The 22482-nt window shown below is 45.4% G+C and overlaps 1 long non-coding RNA gene across 2 annotated transcripts; it reads left to right on the top strand.

Moving 5' to 3' along the window:
• The first annotated feature begins 808 nt into the window (after nt 1–808).
• On the top strand, nt 809–21725 carry LOC140611435 (uncharacterized). 2 transcript variants are annotated; one of them, XR_012012632.1, is made up of 5 exons: nt 809–870; nt 2035–3036; nt 6667–6766; nt 17464–17551; nt 20472–21725. It is a non-coding gene; the product is annotated as an uncharacterized lncRNA (long non-coding RNA). The 2 variants fall into 2 exon arrangements; XR_012012633.1 differs by lacking the exon at nt 17464–17551.
• The last annotated feature ends 757 nt before the right edge of the window (nt 21726–22482 follow it).

The raw sequence follows: 22482 nt of genomic DNA, 5'->3' as shown, positions 1-22482 counted from the left end.
CTAGGCCAGAAGTTCAGCTCCTCAACTTTATCCGTGTCAAAAACTCTCAGATGATCTATTAAAATCTAAAGCCGTGTATCTGCTCTTCAGAAAAACTATTTTTATTGTAAAACAAAACAAAACAAAACAAAACAAATCAGTATTGCTCTTCCTGAGCCAGTAGCAAGGCTAAGGAGGCCCCTCGTGGCGATTACATAGTGAGGCTTCGTGCCAGCCGACCTTGCCCACTCCTCTCAACCCAGGCAGGCAGCACATAGAGGCTGCAGGGTTGCAGCTGGGTCGTTCCAGGCTGGACTCTCCATCTCTCCCCCAAGGCTTCCTCACCTTGGTAGGGAAAGGAGCTTCATCCCAACAGGCGAAGTATCCTGTTGACCTGAGGAGATTACCACAAGTATATGCTTCTTGGAAAAAAAAAGCTCCAGATCTCCTCAGCCTGTGATCTCACTCATGTGAATCACCTCATTCATATTTAATTACCACAACCCGAGAAGATATTCAAACTATTTGACAATCAGTCACCTTGATGGATAATTCGAATGGCATCGTGGAATAGTGTGGGCGCAGGGTCCTGGAGGCCTTTCTGTCTTTGATGGGAAGATTGCAGATGAGGCGAGGAGGGGCCATCAGGAACCCCAAGGGCCTAGGGCAGTGCTTGTTTACCAGCTCGTACTGAGAAGTTCAATATTTTCACAACCAATATAGTTGTACAGTACGTGCAGCCCTGCTCACGGCACCATGAGGTAGAGATTATAATCTCTATTTCACACTTGAGGAAACGGAGACTCCGAAGATTAGGTGTGTTTTGCCGTGGTCACTCAGCTAGACGGTGACAGGGAGGAAGGAGGAGGGCCCCGGAGGGCGCTCAGGCTGGTAAGACTCCATGTAGCCTCTCCGCGAGCCAGGCAGCATTTCTCAGCAGCCCCTCAGTGTCAAGTCTGATGCCAAACCAGGTTTAGGTGTGTCCTTCAATGCTCCCTCAGTCTGTGAAGTGGGCCTGCCTGGAAAAGGCTGCCAGGAGACCCGGGAACTGAGATCCTACAAACAACAGGGGGTCGCTGCCCCACACCCTACCTCCAGCAGCAGCTGTATTCAGGCTGTGCAAGACCCCGTTCCGGGGCTGCGTTCCTGATTAAGACCTGGGAGCTTGAGGGGCCGGCTTTTCTGAGGTTCCTTTGGGAATGGGAGGCTTAAACAGAGTCCTCCCATTATACGTACTGTTTTCCTCCTCCACTTTTCTCTCTGAAGCTCAGTGAAAACGTATGAAGGAAATGAATTTTCTTTCTTTTTAAAATTTCTTGAAATTCAACAAATTTTGGTGTCATCTATAAAATTCCATATACTCGTTGTAGACAAGAAAAAAAATAGAAGGCAGTTTTAAAAAATACTTATGCTAAAAAAGATTACTTATGATCCTACTGCTTGTTATTTTATTTATTTACATACATGGTCTTGGAATCGTACTTAGCGTTTTAAGGTTGTTTTTAAAAATTATTAATTTATTTAAAGCAATTTGGAAGTAGTTTTACAAACTCTCCCCCATTTTATTACATTACCTTTGAAATTTATTGGATTACTTCCTTTATTGTTGGTCATTGAGGACACATCCAGTGTTTCACTGTTCTGCAGGAAGCTCCATCTAAACCCACACTCTCTGACTCACCACAGACTGTTTCCTTAGGGAAAATCCTAAAAACCGAATTTACAGACCAGGAATATTGAGAGATTGTACTTAATGGCCCTTTGTGGTTTTTATTTTTCTAGTTTGTTATAGCCCTCGGCCCATGGTTATAATCACGTTAGTGCTTGTCTTACTTTTTTCCTTTAACACCTTTATATTAAAAGACGTTATGTATTGAACTAGCATGTTTCATATCAAATAATATCTGCCAGTATATTGTTTACCAATTGAGATTTAGTATTTTTTTATATAGAAATTTTTTCCATTTTATGGCCGCTTCTACTGCCCCTTTCTATTTTGATTCTTATATTGGTTAATTCTTTTTTTAGGAAGATTTTTATTTGTTCACGTTACAGAGAGAGAGAGCGCGCAGAAGCAGGGGGAGCAGCAGGCAGAGGCAGAAGGAGAAGCAGACCCCCCCCGACTGAACAAGGAGCCCAAAGCAGGACTTGATCCCAAGACCCCAGGATCATGACCTGAGCCAAAGGCAGACACTCAACTGACTGAGCTACCCAGGCTCCTCACATTGGTTAATTCTTTATAAGACATTCCAAACATCAATATCTGATAAGTATTAAATATGCTTTCTTCTCATTTGTTTGAGGCTAATTTTTAACATTTCACTCTTTAAGCCATCAGAACTTTCATTTGATCAAGGTAACATTTTTTTCTTCAAAATAGTGTTATAGTTATTCCAGCACTGTTTATTGCATATTTGCTCTTTTTCCCCCATTAAATTACGATACATTTAATTACACTACATTTATCTTGCACTAAATCGTTATATATACAAACACTAAATATTATGAATACAAACCAAGTATTGGTTTCTTGGCCATTCGTTTTGTCCAACTGATGTACCTGTATTTCCTTGAAGCAGTACGTGCCACTTTCTTTATTAAAGTCAGAGTCATAGGGCTGCTGTAAAAGAATTCTTGTCTGTTCTGGAATTTTCATTTTAAAGACCCCTGTTTTATTGTAAGGAGCTGAAAAATTACTTACAAAGATGTATATGTACATAATTTATCCATGCATCTTCATTATCAAAGGCTTTTGGATATTTTAGATGAATGTAACATAGCACGATAGAATGAAAACATTTACAAATAAGGTAAACTCAGGGGTCGGTTAGGATATGAAATAATTGTCCTAGTGAGCCAGAGTTACAGGAGAATCGGCCCTGTATTATCAGCTCTAAGCATTTGGTTGGCCAAAAGCAAAGAAGGAAATGTGACCAGTTAGAAGATTCCAAGGTTAAGTGATAGAAATGATCTTTTCAGATGTTCTGCTCTCCCAACCCTGAGACCCACACTGGTGGCAAACATTCAAGATGACATCCCTACAAAGGGCGGCCATGGGTGAGTCCCTCCCTCCGTGTGCTTTCGAGATGTTTCTGTGTCACTCTCGCAACACTCTCGTCCAGCACTGTGACAGTGATGCATGCTTTGCTCCCTTCCCACCACCGCGACCTTCCCAAACCCAGCCCTAAACCTCTTCAGGGCTTGTTTTCATAACCCTTGTGATGGGCATAGTGCTTGGAACAGCCAAGGGCTCGAAAATTATTGAAAAAAAAGAAGGAAGGAAGGAAAGGGGGGAGGAGAGAGTGAAAGAAGGAAACGTCATTGTAATCAACACGCATTGTTTGAAGTTAGCACCGTCATATTTTATTCTTTTTGATGCTATTGTAAATGAACTTGTTCCCCTCCCCCGCCCCCAATCTCCTTTCCAGGGAGTTTGTTATCTGCATATAGAGAGACAACTGATTTTTATATGTTGATTTTTGTGTGCTACAACTTTACTATATTTATTAGTTTTAAGATTTTTTGTGATGCCTTTAGGGTTTCTTATATAGAAAACCATGCTGTTGGCAAACAGGGACACTTTTACTTTTTTCTTTCTGATTTGCGTGCTTTCATTTCTCGTTCCTGCCTGATTTCTCTGTCTAGGACGCCCCAGGACTGTGTGAAATAGGAGTGGCAAGAGCAGGCCTCTTTGCGTTGCTCTTGGTATTCGTGGAAAAGATTTCCAGTTTTCACCTTTGAGTCTGGTATTAGCTGTGGACTTTTCATGTGTGGCTTATATATGTTGAGGTACATTCCTCCTATACCTAGTTTATTGAGCATTTTTGTCATGAAAGGCAGTTCAATTTTATCAAACACCTTTTCTTCATCCTTTGAGATGATCATGTGATTTTTACCCCTCATCCTGTTAATGAAGCATATCACATTAATTGATTTTCATATGCTGAACCATCTTTGCATCCCAGGGATAAATACCACTTGGTCATGGTATATGATCCCTTTAATGTGCTGTTGAATTTGGTTTGCTAGGATTTTATGGAGGATTTTGTATCTATGTTCATCAGGGATATTGGCCTGTAGTTCTCTTTCCTTGCAGTGTCTTTGTTGGGCGCGTGTATTTTTCAGTTCAGTTATCTTCAGCAGCCTGTTTGTTAATTTGATACTTTGCCAAAATCTTTTCTGTTTGTTGGCATTTTCGCTTTGTTCATGCATCGTTCTCCTGACCTCAGTAAGCATCGTTATCATGGTTATTTTGAATTCTCCGCTAGGTAAATCGTACATCTCATGTGATTGGGATCAGTTTCTGGAGATTGATCTTGTTCCTTTTGTGGGGGTCGGGGGAGGGCCTATTTCCCTGTTTCTTTTATCCATTTTCCTTGACTGTGTATGTCGGTGTCCGTGCAGGTGCTAAAATAACCACTCCTCCTGGTCTTCGTGGACTGACCTTGTAAAGGAGAAGACCCCCAGCAATATGTCCAGTCAGAGGTTCTGGAGCCCTCCCAAAGCTTTGTGCTTAGCCAGCCTGTTTTCTTTGTTCTTAGCAGCCCCCAGGCAGGCATCCAGCGTGTGCCAGGTCCTGTCAGGACTCCGAGGCAGATGAGTCTGAAGCCAATTCCTCAGGCAGCACCCAGAAAAGTTGGATTGTTGAACACCCTGTGCAATTCTTTCCCTCCCCAAAGAGAAGCTGGGATCTGAGAGGTTTAGCCTGTCGGTTCTGGATTGGCAGGAGCAGCAGTGGCGACTAGCTGTGTGTGAGATCAAGTCGCTGTCTTTGTTTGCTGTCACCCCCAGGGGTCTAGTGTCCGTCGGGCCCTGTCAGTGCCCTGACGGGGTCGAGACCAAAGCCGGTTCCTCGGGTAGCACGAGAGAAGGCTGGGACCCGAGCTGTGCCCTCAGTGCTCTCCCTCCAGGGAGCAGCTGGGGCCCGCGGCCTTCACTCTGCACTGAGCCTGAGGGAAGAGCCGTGGGGAGCACCCGCGCCCCAGTTCAAACCACCACTTTGTTCTCTACAACCCCAGGACAAAGCAGGTCTCCAAGACTGGCAGGGTACAAGCCAGGCCCTTGGGTGGCACTTGGCAAAATGGGGACACTGGATTGTGTTCCAGCTCCTTTGCTCCTTGGGGAGAAAGCAGGAGCTGTTCCTTCTTCGACATATGGCTCTGTATGAGGGGCGGGGATGATGGCCAGACCCCGGCTTTCATGTGGCCGGATCTGCACTTGCCCGGGACATGGGAACCTTTCACCTGGCTTCTGGACTTCTCACTAAGGGTATTGAGCCACGTGCTGCTGTGCATCACGGTGTCTGTGCAAGGAAGGCGTGTTCAGGGCTTCCAATTCCACCATCCGTGATGTCAAGGGAGCCCCAGCCTGTCCTTCTAACTTGTCGCTGGAACCATCCAGGGTCCCACGTTCTGTTCCCATCACTCAGCTCGGTAGGAAGGGGTTTTAAGCTCTTCACCCACTCTCCCCCACCCCAGCCCGACAGTTCACTGTATATGTTCATTTTAATGGCACCAGATGATTTTTATTGTCAAAGTGATGGAATTTTAAGGACGGAATCATTTCCAGTTAATAGTGTGACATTAGTAGCTGATAGATTTAGCTTCAGCCTCAGAAGCTAAGTTCAACTCACTTCTGCTGCCTTCGGCGACGCTATAACTTAGTTCCAAAGGACTGTTTGGAAAGCAGAGCTACCAGCTGCTTGCTCGCTGCTCCTCAGATAAGAGAGGCCCATTCCCTTCGCTTATTCTCTGACCATAATGTGCTCACAGCATCTGTCAGGACTCATTGCTTACAGAAGAAAAGGACTTCCCTTAAATCAAGTTAAGCATGAAATGAAACTCAAAGCCACTAACTCATGTAACTCGTGCAACTAAGATGTCTTAGGCAAGTTGTCTCAGGGCTCAAACCAAACCCTGTCACCAAGCCTCAGTTTCTCTCCTTTTCTCTCTCTTCACCTCTCAGCTCCGTTCTTGTGCATTGACATCGGTCTTAGGTGGGTCCTTTCCACAGGGCTTCAGCAGTTCTTGCTCTAGATCCTACCAACTCATGAACCCCAGAAGAAAGCTCCCCTTTTCATTTTATTTTTTGCTCTCCAAATAGCTTATAGCCAAAGTCCCAGGATCTGAGGGAGACTCAGTGGCCTGTCTCAGAATCACTCACTCTATCAATGGGGTTAAAATGCTTTCATTGTCCATTCCTACAAATTTAGGGTAGAGGTCAGCCTTGACCCAACTACATGGATCAAGTGTGGACAAGAGGTGGCTACCAAAAGGGGATTGGAGTCATGGAGTTAAAATAAGAAGGGGTGGGTGTTGAGCAGATATAACCATTAATTTTATATGTTAACTTGATGGGGTCCTAGGGTGCCCAGATATTTGGTCAAATTATTTTGGGTATTTCTATGAGGGTGTTTTGGGGTGAGATTAGCATTTAAATTAGTAGATTGAATACAGCAAACTGCTTTCCCAAATGTTGGTGGGCATCACCCAATCAGTCGCAGACCTGAATGAAAAAAAGGCTGACCTACCCCAAGTGAAAAAAAATGCCCCTTATCCCAATACATTTGACCTAGGACATTGGCTTTTTCTTGCCTTGAGACTCAAACCAAGACATCAGCTCTTCTTGGGTCTTAAGGCTGCTGGCCTTTGGATCGGAACTTAGACCATTTGTTCTCGCTTTTCTCAGGCCGTCAGGCGCAGACTGGAACTACACCACCAGCTCTCCTAGCTCTCCAGTTTGTGGACTCACCCTGAAGATCCTGGGGCTTGTCAACCTCCATATTAATGTGAGCCAATGCTTTGTAATAAGTATTTTTTTTAAAAAGATTTTATTTATTTATTTGAGAGAGAGTGCGCAAAGTAAGAGGAGGGAGAGGGGCAGAGGGAGAGAGAGAAGTGACTCCGCTGAGCAGGGAGGATGGTGTAGGGCTTGATGCCAGAACCCCGAGGTCGTGACCTGAGCCAAAGGCAGCCGCTTAACCGACTGAGCCACCCAGGTGCCCCGTAATAAATATCTTTATATTTATATGTATATCCACCTGGTCCTGTGTCTTTGGAGAACCCTGGTTAATAAAGCAGGCAACACAGTGGAAACTCTCTATACCCTCCATCTCCTCTCTAAACCCCTCTGGTTGTTGGTGGTGTGTTTTTGGTTTTTGTCTTGTGTTTTTTTTTTTTTTTTTTTTTTTTTTAGGCCCTGTGTTCTATCTACCTGCATCATCTCCTTCCTATCCCCGAAATATGTGGCTGGCCTGGTCCAGAGCTCATCCTTAACCTTTCCTTTGGAGTTCTCCCTTATTTTATTCTTGAAGAACGAGGAATCACCTATGTTATAGTCTCACGAGGCACTGGCGTTCCTCACATCGACTCATTCTGTTTCCACATAGACTTCTCTAGCTTCTCTATCTTTAAGGAAGAAAGCACACTTTCCTTTTTGTGTGTGTGTACCCACTATGTACAAAATACTCTTAAATGTTTCATATAATATGGATAAGAAGTACTTGGTTCTTTCTCACAAACAAGACAAGAGTCAGATAATCATGGTTCCTTTCTCCCCTCTGCTAACCTACCTATCTATCTTCCTTCCTTCCTTCCTTCCTTCCTTCCTTCCTTCCTTCCTTCCTTCCTTCCTTCCTTCCTTCCTTCCTTTCTTCCTTCCTTCCTTCCTTCCTTTTAAAATATTTTATTTATTTATTCATGAAAGACACAGAGGCAGAGAGAGAGGCAGGGGGAGAAGCAGGGGGAGAAGCAGGCTCCCTATGGGGAGCCCGATGCTAGACTCAATCCCAGACCCCAGGATCACGCCCTGAGCCAAAGGCAGATTCTCAACCACTGAGCCACCCAGGTGCCCCTAACCTTGCTTTCTTATTCATCTCTGATCAGACAGTTCATGATATTTTTAAAAGCTCTATTTTGTCCCCAGTCCTGCTTTTAGGGTAGTAATTATGTGCCATGACCAGCTGGAATAAAGCCGAGTGATAATTAGAAAGAACAGTGGAATTAGCTTGAGTAGTGAGTTAGTGGGAAGCAGGGTGAGAGCTGGTCCCCCTGGGTGGTCAGCACCCCCAAAGTAGGGTCAAGACCGGAGATGGTGTTGTGCCTGGCTGAGGAGTGACATCAATTACAAATGTAGCAGTAAGACCCACCCCCAAAAAGTCTGGGTTACCTCGTAGAAGCCAGTCTGGCATGCTGGAAAGGATCAGATCTGGTGCCACCATGATCCTAACGTGAGGATCACTTTTCGGAGTCTGCTTGAGCCCTCAAGGCTGACTTCATGGTTGTGCTAGCTCAGTGCCGTCCCTCCAACCCCAGGCTTGGGATGGCCCCAGAGGGGGATGGTGCTCTGCTCTCCCTGTCTTGAAATTCTTAATGACTTTTTTTTAAAAAGAGATTTTATTTATTTATCCATGAGAGACACACAGAGAGAAAGAGAGAGAGAGAGAGAGAGACAGAGGCAGAGACATAGGCAGAGGAAGAAGCAGGCCCCATGCAGGGGGCCCTATGTGGGACCCAATCCCAGGTCTCCAGGACCAGGCCCCGGGCCGAAGGCGGCACCAGATGCTGAGCCACCCGGGCACCCAACCTAATGACTTGAATAAGGACCCAGCACTTTCATTTTACACCAGGCCTTGCAAATTATGTAGCTGGCCCAGTGGGCCAGGTCGGTGGTTCCATCGGATCCCTGGGTTTCTTCTATGGAATGAGGGACTCAGAGCCCTTTCAGTTTAGGAAAAAATAGGTTAACTGTTAACAGAGCTAAAAGGAGGCCTGTGTGTTGGAGGACATCTCAACGTCTTTAGTATGTTTATGTGCTTTGTCATTTCCAGGAAGAGGATGTGAAAGTCATTTTCTCAACTATTTGGCCACAAAGCCCCTCTACTTTTTCTTCAAGTGTCTCACATACCAAGTGTTACACCTAATACATCCTGGGGAACACTGACCTCAGTGTTCGCGTGGCGGGCCGTCATCTCTAGCAACCTTGACTTTTTTTATTATTATGAGTCATGTATGGAGAGTGGAGATGGGAGGGTAGGAAACAAAACTGGAACCAAGGAGTGAGGATATGCTATTTCATGCCCCACAAATCTTTTGCAAGGAAAAGTTACACTCTTCTAATCTCCCCAAAGCCCATGTAAACCCAGCATTTTCCTCCTCTGAATCTTCGCTTATGTTGTTTTGTCTGCCTAAACGCTCTGCTTTCCCTTCTTCTAGGAAATTACTGTTGTTCCTTTTTCCAAAATACATCTCAAATTTATCTACCTTTGTATCTCCCAGCTTCACTCTTACGTAAAATACATCATCACAGGTGGACTGATGTTATTGTCTCCTAACTCACCTCCCGGCTCCAGCACATGCTCCACGTGACACCCTGACTTGACTTCTCTTTTCAAAATGTAAATTGACCTCATGCCCCTGCCCAGTTTAACCCTCTTCAAAACTCCTGTTACAATTAGGAGAAAATCCAGACTCCTTCCCAAGGCCAAATACCTGACAAGACCGGAACCTCACCTACTTCTCCAGCCTCTTCTCAAGCTGGCCTGTCCATCGCTCTCATCCTCCAGGCACAGCGACCTTTTGAGTCTTCCTTGATGATCCCACATTCTTTTTCTTTTTAGGAACTTTTACTTACTGCTCATGGTATCTTGAACATTCCAACCCCTGCTTTCCAAGTGACTGGTTCTTCCTCATTCCTCAGATTGTGCTGAAAGCCAATTCCTTAGTAAGACCTTCTCTGACTGCTTTGCCAAGCTAGATAGATCCCCTCACCTACCCCCACCATGCCCACCCCAGCTAGATTGCTACCTCAGTGCCTACTGCTCATTCAATTCCCAGTCCATAATGATCCATAATTAATTGTTTACTTGTTCATTGTCTAATTTATCTCTAGATTGCAGACGCCTGGAGGGCAAGGATTATGTCCCTCTTGTGTCTCCAGTTCTTAGCACATGCCTAGATGTTCCCTGAATGTTTACTGACTCAATGACTGACCAACTGAATCCCTAAAGGTCTATATCAAACGCTTCCTATCCATAGTGTCTTTCCTGACCTTTTCCAATCGGAAGTGAGTCTCTTTTGTTTAAATTTGAGGACCTCTTTAGCTGTACTCCTTTTTGGCATTCACATTTGTTTCTTAGCATTATTTGTGGGTGTATCGTATCTTCCTCGTTCCTCGAGTTCCTGGAGCTGTATCTCCATAATCTTTTTATTTACTTATTTATTTATTTATTTATTTATTTATTTATTTATTTATTTTTTATTATTTATTTATTATTTATTTATTTTTTAAGATTTTATTTATTTATTCACGAGAGACACACACAGAGAGAGAGGCAGAGACACAGGCAGAGGGAGAAGCAGGCTCCATGCAGGGAGCCTGACGCGGGACTCGATCCTGGGACTCCAGGATCACACCCCAGGGCTGAAGGCAGCGCTAAACTGCTGAGCCACCCGGGCTGCCCTCCATGATCTTTTTATGCCCCCGCTATGCCCGGCACAAAATAGGTACTCTGTAAATTCTGATTGAATTGATTTGAGTAATTGAGAGGACTTTCAATAAAAGAAGCAACAACAACAAAAAAAATGCCAGAGAGGTTTATTTAAAAATAAAACTACAATAAGCCCTGGACTCCTTGCCAAAAATGGGCATGCTTCCCAGACGTTTTAGAGGTCTTGGAGGATAGCCTAAACACCAATCTCCACTGATCCAAATCAACTTCATTAAACACTCCCTGGGCCTGAGAGATGGATGGCGTGTGAACCGAGCCCTGACAGGTAGGGAGGAGACATCTCCTGCCTCCAGGTGTTGTTCCTGGCCTCAATTAATGGCCCTGCCATGGATACGTTCAAGGAGGAAACCACCGTGGTCATGAGGACTGAGTGGTGCCTCTTTCTGGATCTTTTGGAAGTTCCCTCCAACTGAGGAGGAAGCCAGCACGTATGTGCATGAGTGGGATTGTAACGAAGACTTAGGAAAACAGGAAGGTGTCTATTCTGGCCAGAACACTCAGATGTGAGTGACCATTACCACTTCGAGGTCATTTTTTTTCTTATCTGTAAAAGTACCGATATGTAACTCACAGGGTGTGGGAGTACCAGTTAAGATAATATGTCTTAACCTTATATACTTAGAGTAGGTGGTACGTACATGTTAAGTTCCTTCCTTTCTCCCCTTCCATTCCATTGGAGAGCTCTACCTGTGACCTCCAGGGTGGACCACTTCGGGGTATGCAGCTGGAATCTGTGGAAAGGGGAATAGTAGACTGATACGTATACGTATGGATGTGTGTCTGCATGTGGCTCATATAAATATGTTATATAAAGGGAAGCTTTTATTTGGTATGCATTTTGATATAGTAAGTGGACAGCAAAATGATGTGCAATCGGCATCTGTGACCTTTGCACCCACAAGAGAATGTGACTGGAATCTTGATCTCAAAATGGATAGAGATGAGTTGCCAGACTGATGTTAGCCCATAGAGAGAAGAGTTCCACAACCATAAGAGGGCAAACAAAAATAAACGTTCTTACTCAAGCCAAGAATAAGAATGTACTTAATCTGAGGCAGACAGATGAGCCGCAGTAGAAAAATCAGAATTTCTTGTTTAAAGATTGCTCAATAGCCAGAGTGAGGAATTTCCACTGGTAGATGTGGAAAGCTTTTCACGTCAGTCTCCAATATTTATTAAACGAGCATGGGAAATGGGTGTCTCAGTGAGTACCTGTGTTAACTTGCTAGGGCCGCCATAACCAAGTACCACGAACTGGGGGGCGTAAACAACAGGCACTTATTGTCTCACAGTTCTGGAGTCTAGAAGTCAGAAATCAAGATGTCAGTGGGATTGGTTCCTTCTGAGGCCTGTAAAGGAGGGATCCGTGCCAAGCCGTTCTCCTTGGCTTGTTGGTGGCTGTCTTCCCCCTGTACCTGCACATCATCTTCCCTCTATGTGCATCTGTCTCCACACGGCCCCTCATTATAAGGACACTAGTCATAAGGAATTAGGGCCCACACTAATGTTCTCATTTTAACTTGATTACCTCTGTCAGGCCCCTATCTCAAATTCGGTTACATTCTGAGGAATTGGGGGGGGGGGGATTAGGACTTCAACATAGGAATTAGGGGTAGGGCTAGAGGATACAATTTAGTTGAATTTCTTTTTTTTTTTAAAGATTTATTTATTTATTTATTCCTGAGAGACAGAGAGAGAGAGAGAGAGAGAGAGAGGCAGAGACACAGGCAGAGGGAGAAGCAGGCTCCATGGAGGGAGCCCGATGCGGGACTCGATCCCGGGTCTCCAGGATCACACCCGGGGCTGAAGGTGGCGCTAAACCGCTGAGCCACCTGCGCTGTCCAATTTAGTTGAATTTCATAACAGTTCTAAAACTTGAAAGTCTCTGCTAGATGCTATGCTCCTAGCTCAGCAAACGAGGGATCAAGTCACAGGATGGTCATTTTTGTGTCTCTGATGATTAGGTTCCGGACACAGGTATGGAAAACAAGATCACTTGGATACAGAAAACTTGTAGGAGGGACTCACTGAAGGTTGAGGGAGTACTTGAAAATGTAAATATGATGTGATATGACCAGTAGATGTGATGCGACAGGTTCACATAGGGACCAACTGAAGCAAGTGCACAGAGGACCACCGAGGCATGCATCCACCAGGGGATTATTCCCACAACAGCCTGACTTCAGTTTCCAGGAAATGATGCTTCTGGCGCTTGATCTGTGGGCCTTGCATAAGCCGATCTCTACCTATAGCATTCCCTCCATTCTCTCATTATAAATGGGCAAGAGATCCAAAAAGAAAACCCAAACTACAGTAAACACACAAACATAAAACCCTCAGAAGATCATATATGTCCAGGAATATTAGAAGGAATTTGAGGCAAATAATAGATGGAATTTGAATGATAGCTGTCATTGAAAATAGCTCTTTATTTATTCATTGAAAAGAGCTCTTTAAAGTGTCGTTTAATTGACTTTTAAATGGCATGTGAACTGGATAGGCATTGTGGGATTCTTCTGCATTTCTTTTTTTTTTTTTTTTTGCATTTCTTTTATGATTGTAAGATGTGGGAAATAATACATTGATTTGTTTTACTGTTAACATTGTTAAAAAGGACACAATGTCGAGGAAGGAGATTCTTGGGGAGAAATGGCCAAGTGCCCGACATTCAACACTTTAATAACGGCCAACGCAGCAAAGGGGTAGGGAACCAATGTAACAAGTTCCAGAACGTTGATATTTCAGAGCAACCTCCCCAACCATTTGTTTCTTCCCTCCTCCATCCCACTAACACAGTGGCGCAGTGGCAAAGGGCCATTTATTAGATGAGGCCATTTATAAGATGAAACAGTGAAGTTTCTTCGGAGTAGGGACCCGTTGGGTCATTGAGGGAAGACACAGGCTGGGAAGGGGGAAAGCACGGGCCCCACAGGCCTTGGTGAGGATGGCTGGGTGTTGACACAGCAGGACGTCAGGACGTCCTTGGTGGAGGGCTTCGGCCTTCTTTCAGCAATGAGCTCATCCCTTCACGTAAAGGCAGGCCGGAGCCCTCTAAAATCTTCCCTGGAGCTTAACCAATGGATTTGAACATGCTTATCAAAATGACTGCATAAATATTTTTCTTTGCCCGTTTCAGCGCATGCTAATCAGAAAGGCTCTTTGAAAACAGTATTTTTATCTGTACCTCAAATTCATCCATACCCATTAGCTGCTCAATTAGGCGCAACAAACTTTTAGTTGCATGCCAGGGGCTTAATTTAATTTGCCTGGGATAAGCAGTTGGCTATAACTGTGCAACCCTGTGTTTTTTTAGAAATTAAAGCAGAGTAGCGAAGCAAAAACTAAAAATACGGTGTGGAAATTGAAGCAGACCATAATTCATCTTGTGTGGAAATGCAAAGCAATTTAGTAAGCAGTGTGCAGGTATGTTAGTCACATCTTCCCAACTCGCTCACTTTCCAGTTACTGCTTGTTCTTTCTGTTGTTTTTTTGCTCTGTGGATTCTACAGCTGAGCAACTCAAGTGACATCAGTTCGTGATGATAAAAAGAAGCTTTTTTTTTTTTTTAAATCGTGGCTGGGTGGGTGTTTAGGTCAGGGAAGAACAGAGCAAAATAAAAACTGTCTTTATAAATCCTTTATAAATAATGTAATTTTCTTGGTTTCAGATCATAAGTTGTATTCATTTGCTTTTCAGTTATCCTATAATGTACTTAAGTGTTTCTAGGTAGTTAGACACATTTGGCCTAAGTGCAATAGGGGAAAAATTTTTAATTTTGCCAAAAAAAAAAACAAAAATAAAAACAAAAACCAACCCAGATTCTTTTGTTTTTCATTCAAAACAACATCCACAATCCACAGTTCTTATGAAAGGGAAATGGCAAAGTTGATTCTTGACGGTGCATACAATATTTAGGTAGGAGGCACCTGCCTAGAAAAGCAGTGGAATCCAGAGCAAAGCCTATTTCCTCTGTGTGTCACTCCCTGACACACGTGTTGTGTGGAAAAGCAGGAAGACCCTCAGATGGGGCGTGAGAGGCTCAGGGTGTGAGTTCTGCTCTGGGGCCGGTGTTAGCTGTGTGGCCGTGTGATGAGGTGGAAGGAGTACCGTGTGGGATGCAGGCCACAGCCTGGCTTTATCGGAGGGGGAAGGTGTGAACGTGGCGACTTATTTCCGGGGCCCAGGGAATGTGCACGGTGGGAGGCAGGTTGAGAGGGATTTGGGGGTGAAGAGTCGGGGGCCCTGCGTAGGGGCTGCGAGGAGCATGTGCAGAGGGGAAGCCCTGGCGGGCGAGTGCAGCGTGGGCGCGGGGACCGGGCCGTGCACCTGCTGCTGGGGGTGACCACCCCGCCATCAGGGCCAGTGGGATGTCAGAACCCCGGGAGCCAGGCCCGGGAGGAGCAGGGGCACCTCTGTTCTGTGTAGAGCCGGGACCCCCTGCCAGGGCCCAGGGTGGGGACAGTCCACACAGCTGCCGAGGGTGGAGCGGGGGCAGCTGAAGACACAGCCGAGGGAGGAGGGAGCCCGTCTGGGTGCCGGGGCCCTGGATTGCCCGTGGGCCGCGCCTGTCCCGCAGGAAGCAGGGACGGAGGGCAGCGGCCGGCGGGCCATCACTCCAGGGGGCTTGCTGGCCTACCTGCCGGGGGAGCTGCTGCCAGGGACGTGCCAGGGCGCACGGACATGACTTAGGTTAGGAAGTTAACAAAGGATGAATTTTAGGCGTCTTTCTGGAAGACACAGCCTGGTGGTAAGCCCCCTGGACCGTGAGATAGCCTGTTGGCGGGAAGGGGCGGGGAGGCATCGTGGAGGGTATTTAAGCCCGACCAGCTGAAGCGCCCGCCGGGGTCCCCTCCGGAGGGGCCCCTGCAGATGTGGCCAGCGCCGATGTCCGGGCTCCCGAGCCCTCCTTGCATTGGGAAGTGCCGGGGCCATCCCCTGGCCCCGGCCTCCCCGGCCTCCTCATCTCCCCTCCCCCTCTGGTTCATCCGTGGAAGAAGATGAGCCTATTTTTTTTTATTTTATTTTATTTTATTTTATTTTATTTTATTTTATTTTATTTTATTTATTTATTTATTTATTTATTTATTTATTTATTTGAGTTAAATTTGCCAACATGTAGCATAACACCCAGTGCGATGAGCCTATTTTTAAAGAACAAGTCAGGTAGTGGCAGAGATTTAAAAAAAAAAAAAAAAAGGAAAGAGAAAACTCTGTTGAAGAAAGACAGCTCCCCACGTCCTGATGTACGTTAGGGACAGCGCTGCCAGTGCCAGAGCAGGTGCCGCGGGCTGGGCCCGGGGAGCGTCGTGGGCCGTGCGCGCCCCACAGCGGTGTCCACGGCGGCCTGCGCTCGGGCCGGGCCCCGCCAGCTGGGATTCCAGGCCCCCCGGCCGCCCAACTCGCTCCCCGGTGGCCCTCCTTGCAGGATGGACTGTCCTTCTAGGACGGTCGCTGGACAGGGGCCATGCCTGGGGGCACCGGCCGAAGGCAAGGGGCCCACGCAGCCTGCATGGCAGTCAGGCCGCCCGTCAGCTCGGGCTCGGGGCCAGCCTAGCCAGGGAAAAGGCGGGTGCAGATCAAAGTTGAAAACGTTCCTTTTGAATGGATTTGTCACAAGTTTGCCTTCCTTAATTTCCAGATGCCACCAAACCGGTGGCTTTGAATCGGCGTCCCCAGGGTGGTGCTTCCCCTGCCTATGCTGACACGGCCGCTGCGTGGAAAAGCCGAAAGAGCGGGGAAGGGGCCTCAGGAGCTCAGGCTAGGAGTCCTGGCTCTGACAGTTGTATTAGCTGCTTGATTTCTGACACGTTGCTGAACCATATTGTCTAGTTTCCTGGTGTGTGAAAAGGTGAAAAACAACAACAACAAAAAATCCCGATGTTTCATCCATAGCCCACAGGGTTAAGCTCTGCTAAATGAAGAAAAAAAAATGGAAGCAATTAGTATATTTATTCTGAGAGGAAAGCACTTAGATTAGAAAAACTTGCCCTATGGAAGCCGAGTCCTCTCTCCATTTAGGGACTAGAGCTTACCCTCTTCCCCTAGGCTCCGGCATTCCTTATTCTCCATCCCTGACTGTCCTAGTTCAGGCTGCAGCAATGATCTCGTGACCTGGGGGCCGAGACAGCAGAGGTGTATTGCCCACGGGCAAGGGGCTGGGATGTCGAAGCCCAAAGGGCTGGCAGGTCCGCTTTCTGCCGAGGGCCCTCCTGGTCTGCGCTGGACTCCTTGCGGTATTCCCCTATGGCAGAGAGACGGGATTTCTCTCCTGTATCTTCTTAAATGGGCCTTGATCCCATTCATGAGAGCTCCACCCTCGTGACTTAGTCACCTCTCAAAGTGTCCATCCCCTCGTTCCATCACATTAAGGAATAGGGCTTCAACGTACATCTTCTGGAGACACACACACACACACACATACAGTGCATAGCACTTGCCACCGATTTTCTCCTCTCTACTGGATGAGTCCCACAGGCTTGCACTTAACAATATTTCTAATCCTAAAACAAACTATAGAGCCCAAAACAATACTTTGAGTCATGTCTTCTCCCGCCCTTCCACCCACTGCCTACTTGCACGACTCTCTTTGCTAACACAACACCAACAGTTGTCTGTATACCCTGCTTCCACTCCATCAGTTGTCAGTGCTGTGTTGGACTCATTCCCTTGGGTCTTGTCCTCCCCAGTCTTTGAAACCATCATGGCAAAGTCTTCAATCACTTCCCTGTTACCGAATCTACTGGCCGCCTTACAGCCCATGAACTTCCGTGAACTTTTGGCCTCGTTGGCATCCACCTTCACTCTGGTTTTTGAAACCCTCTTCACTTGGCTTCTGGCCATCACGAGGGCCTGATATTCATTCTAGGACCTCCGCTACTTCTCGGGCTTCTCTGCCGGTTCCATCTCTTCCTTCTGGCCACTATTCTGGGGTGCTCCGGGGCTCACGTCTCAGATCTCTGTCTCCTCTCTGTCCACAGGTGATTGCATCTAGTGTCATGACTCTCAGCATTATGTGCTCCTGTCTCCACCCTCAGCCCCTCCTCTGAGCTCCAGACTCACATCGAGGTACGTTGTCGGCATCTGCAACATCTAATCACTTCTCAAACTCAGCACGTACAATAAATCTACTCAGTTTTTCAGGTCAAAATGACAGTAGACTGTTGATCTTCTGCTTCCTCCATTTCCTAGATTGTGCGCATAAGCAAATCCTGTCCACTCTTCAGATTTCATCTCAAATCGAACCACTCCTCAGTTGGAAGACTACCATTCTATTGCTTCACCATCTGCTCTCATTTAGTGCCGAAGCTTCCTAATGCATTGTCTTGCTTGAGCTTGAGGCGGCCCCAAATCCAATGCATTACTCGTGACCTGGCGGCCGAGACAGCAGAGGTGTATCAAAGCGTCCATCCCCTCGTTCCGTCTCTAATGCATTACTATCATTCTGAGAGGATGACGAAATTCAATGAATGACGAAATTCAAATTCTTTATCGAGCCAACGAGTCCCATATAATTTGCCTTCTACCTACCTCTCTAATCTGATCTCCTACTTCTCTGCCCATTATATGGTCTCTTTGGTCATGTGAGCTTTCTTAGTTCCGCGAACACACGAGGCTCACTTGGATAGGATCCTTGCAATTTCTCTTCCCTCTGTCTGAAGGTTGCTTCCAGAACTTCGAAAGAGTTTTCATGCAGACTCTTTCCCTGACCAACCTATCTCAGATAGTCCTTGCCCCCCACTGTCTTACCACAACCCCTCAACCTGATTCTATTTGCAGGGCATTTATCGGTGTCCGCGAAGTTATACCTTTTTTGTTTTCCCTTGCTTTTCTCTGTTGACCAATAAATATAAGTTCCTGATTAAGTTTACCACTGGATCTCCAGTACCTAGACTAAACCTGGCATACAGTAAGTACTCTGCCAGAGTATGAATGCTTTTGTCCCCGTCTCCCTGTGCCCCTCCCACCAAATTCATATGTTGAAATCCTAACTCTTCAAAACTATGGTATTAGTAGGGAGAGCCTTTAGGAGGTGATTAGGTCATGTAGGTAAATCCACCATGAATGGAATCCATGCTCTTATAAAAGAGATCCCACAGAGCTCCCTCACCTCTTCTACTGTGCGAGGACATACAGAGAAGATGCCAGCTCTGAGTCAGGAAGAGGGCCCTCACCAAAATGTGGCCATGTCGGCTAGTTGATCTTGAACTTCCCAGCCCCCAGCGCTATGCGAAATCTCTGTTGCTTATTATTTTTTAATTTAAATTTATTTTTTATTGGTGTTCAATTTGCCAACATACAGAATAACACCCAGTGCTCATCCCGTCAGGTGCCCCCCTCAGTGCCCGTCACCCATTCACCCCCACCCCCCGCCCACCTCCTCTTCCACCACCCCTAGTTCATTTCCCAGAGTTAGGAGTCTTTTATGTTCTGTCTCCCTTTCTGATATTTCCCACTCATTTTTTCTCCTTTCCCCTTTATTCCCTTTCACTATTTTTTATATTCCCCAAATGAATGAGACCATGCTTATAAGCTACCCAGCCCGTGGGGTTTGTTACAGCAGCCTGAACAGACTAACATGTGCTCCGTAGTGATTTTTATTTTTCTTTGCGCCTTGCTAATTCACCACATCTTTTACATTTCTTTAAAAATTGTTTTTGTTATGTTTGACTTTTGATGCATAAGGAAACCAGGCCTTCTTTATGGAGCCAGAAGATGCCTGCTGTACTGGCTAATTTCAACATGCTGTTCTTTATTCTCATGGTTGAGTAGCAGTATTTGTTTGGTGGCTGATTCTTTATGACTCCTGTGTTTTTCCTCCCTGAGGACTCCTAGATATGTCAGTGTATCATAGATCACAAGAGGAAATGACCACTTGTGTGTGCTTTGGAATTGGCTTTTTGATGAAACTATAAAAAAAATCTGGGTTCTTTTTTTTATTGGTTATCTTTTTTTTTCTTTTTTTATTATTTTTATTTTTATTTATTTATTTATTTTTTTGGTCATCTTGAAACACACATGTGTCAGTATGGGGAGGTGGGTTGAAGCAATTAGACTTGAGAGTAGAGGAGAGTGAGCTGACAAAAGAGTAAGCCAGGTTGATGCTTGGTCCCAGCACAGCTAAGAACGCAGAACTGAGGGCCTGGTGCACAGACTGATATAATGCCTTGGGGCAGACCAAAGAAGGCTGGTTGCTGCACAGCGGGGAGGCTAGTGAAGGCCAATGGCAAGGCAGGAGAGGTGATCATGGGACTGAGCCAGAGGAGTACAAAGCAGTCTGCAGAACAGAGGACACGGTGGCAGAGGAAAAACACACTTCCACTGGTGTCCCCCAGTGGGGGACAGATAGCTGTCTGGTCCCCCAGATAGCTCTTTGGAGCTTTGGAGCTCTTTGGAGCACTAACCACATGCTTCATCCAATGTAACTGATCATTTACAAAGAGCCCACATCTTCCAAGCTTTGTGATTAGAGGCTAAAAGATCCGTTCTGTGTCTTCCAAGGGCTCACACTCTGATGTGTGCGTTGACCTTGATAAACCCATGTGCATAACAAATCTTCATTAAACTAAGTAAATTTGGTTTAACTTTAGAAGATAAAGATAATGGAAATTGGTTGAGGTTAGGGGACAAAAGAAGGTTAAACCGAAGAGAGAAAATTTGAAGAGGTAAGGTGCCTCCTTGAAAATAAAAAAAAATCTCCTTTTTAGTTTTTCATTATTATTTCAGTATTTATCAAAGGCTTCCTCGGTGTATCTAGTGAGTGCTTCACTGTCAACAGGGAGATTTTTCCCTTTTTCTTTAGCTCACATCAGCAAAAGAGCCAGGATGATGAAATAGGAAATCTGAAGTCAGTTAGATAGGCACATTATTTCCAGGAGTGTCTGAAAAATTTTATACAGGAGAATTTTAGATGTAGGCAAACATGTATAAATGCTGTTCTTATCTCCTGTGCTCTTCTTATTTTTTTTTCTTTTTTTTTTTCCCCCAGGACTCCTTGGAGAAGTTTGCATGACATTCTGTTTGACGTAAAATCAGCATGTGTCCCAAGTAAATCAACAACAGCTGTTTTAAATAGCAGATTGTATCCCAAAATATCATTATGAACGAAGGGAAGAATTGCTTGGATGCTTAGGTTTTCAGATTACACTGATGGGATCCTAGCATCTGGACATGGTGGCCATGGGTAGATAGAGTTCAAGTTGCCTGAGACATGGCAAGCTATTTAACAGAAGATGTGACCTTTGGGGGGAATTTTAATATGATCTCAGGGTTAGAGATGCCAGGAAGAAAGGAGCCCAGCTACACTGCAAGGAGTCATGCTTCAGTTACTTGAAGCTTTTACTTGGAGTCTTGGGGATTTCTCTGAATGGGCCAGCAAAGCCGTTCAATAACAGATGGTCCCCCCAAACACCCACATCAGTGTTCTAGCAAATCTTCAGTACCAAGAATTTGTTGTATAATAGGATGGCCTAATTGTATTGTGCAATGTTACTGAAAAAGTTTCTGTTCCGTGACTTAAAGAATGTTTTAGATTCAGGACAGAACCAGCTCTACCTTCAGTCTCTCGCATTGCCTCCCATTCATCGGGATTCCTTTGACAATGACTGTGGCACCCCCCCTACTTGGATATCTAGCCTAAGAGAAAGGGTTAGGCATTTCTTCTTCACCTCCTAACAATTGCCTCTGAGCAATATATTTCCTTTCCACATCCTGCCAAATGCAGGCGTTACCTGATGAAACTGTTCCACTGAATTGCACAAAGCTTCAGACTGTGGGTGGCTCATGCATATCTCAGGAGCTTCAGAGCAGACCCAGTGTGTCTTACCCATGCAGGCAGCACTTCCCTGGGGAGCCTCCTTTCTGCCTTATTTTGTAGGCTTGCTAAGGGGCATTGCACCAACTTTCACTTCTAAGAGCTCCCTCCCTGAATGAGCAGGGTTGTCCACTGGGCACTGCTTTATAAGTCCCTGTGCACCTCGTACTGACTGGGATGGCTACTTAAAAAAAATCAAAGGAATGCCTGGGTGGTTCAGTGGTTGAGCATCTGCCTTTGGCTCAGGGCGTGACCCCGGGGTCCTGGGATCAAGTCCCACATTGGGCTTCCTGCATGGAGCCTGCTTCTCCCTCTGCCTGGGTCTCTGCCTCTCTCTCTCTCTCTGTATGGGTCATTCATCAATAAATATCTTTATTAAAGATATTTAAATTAAACAAAATCTTTATTAAAAAAATCAGAAAATAATAAGTGTTGGCAGGATGTAGAGAAACTGGAACCCTTGTGCACTACTGGTGGCAATGTTAAATGGCACAGTTGCTGTGGAAAATAGTATGGTCATCCCTGAAAAAATTAAAAATGGAATTACTATGTGATCTCATAATTCCACTTCTGGATATATATCCAAAACAGTTGCAAGCAGGATCTGGAAAAACGATCTGTGCACCCACATTCATTGCAGCAACATTCACAATAGCCAAAAAGTAGAAACAGCCCAAGTGTCCATCGGTAAATGGAGGGATAAACAGAATGTGGTATATACATACAATGGAATAGTACTCAATCTTGAAAAGTAGGGAGATTCTAACAGATGCTACAGCACAGATGAAACTTGAGGACATTGTCCTAAGTGAAATAAACCAGCCACAAAGCAGACAAATATTATACAATATTTATCCAATGGAGAGTTGTTTAATGTGTATAAAGTTTTGGTTTTGCAAAATGAATAGAGTCCTGGAAAACTAGTCGTATGACAGTGTGAATGAGATTAGCACTATTTTTTCTAAAAGATTTTATTTATTTATTTGGGACAGAGAGACAGAGATAGCAACAGAGAGAACCAGAGGGGAGGAGAGCAGGGAGCCCGCTGTGGGGCTCCATCCCAGGACCCCGGGATCATGACCTGAGCTGAGGGCAGAAGCTTAACCGACTAAGCCACCCAGGGACCCCAAGCTTAGCGCTATTATACACTTAAAAATAACTAAAATGATAAATATCATGTTATATA

Source organism: Canis lupus, chromosome 2 (genome assembly GCF_048164855.1).
Source record: "Canis lupus baileyi chromosome 2, mCanLup2.hap1, whole genome shotgun sequence".
NCBI lineage: Eukaryota > Metazoa > Chordata > Mammalia > Carnivora > Canidae > Canis > Canis lupus.
Note: the sequence above shows the minus strand (reverse complement) of the source record. Positions and strands in the feature narration are given on the sequence as shown.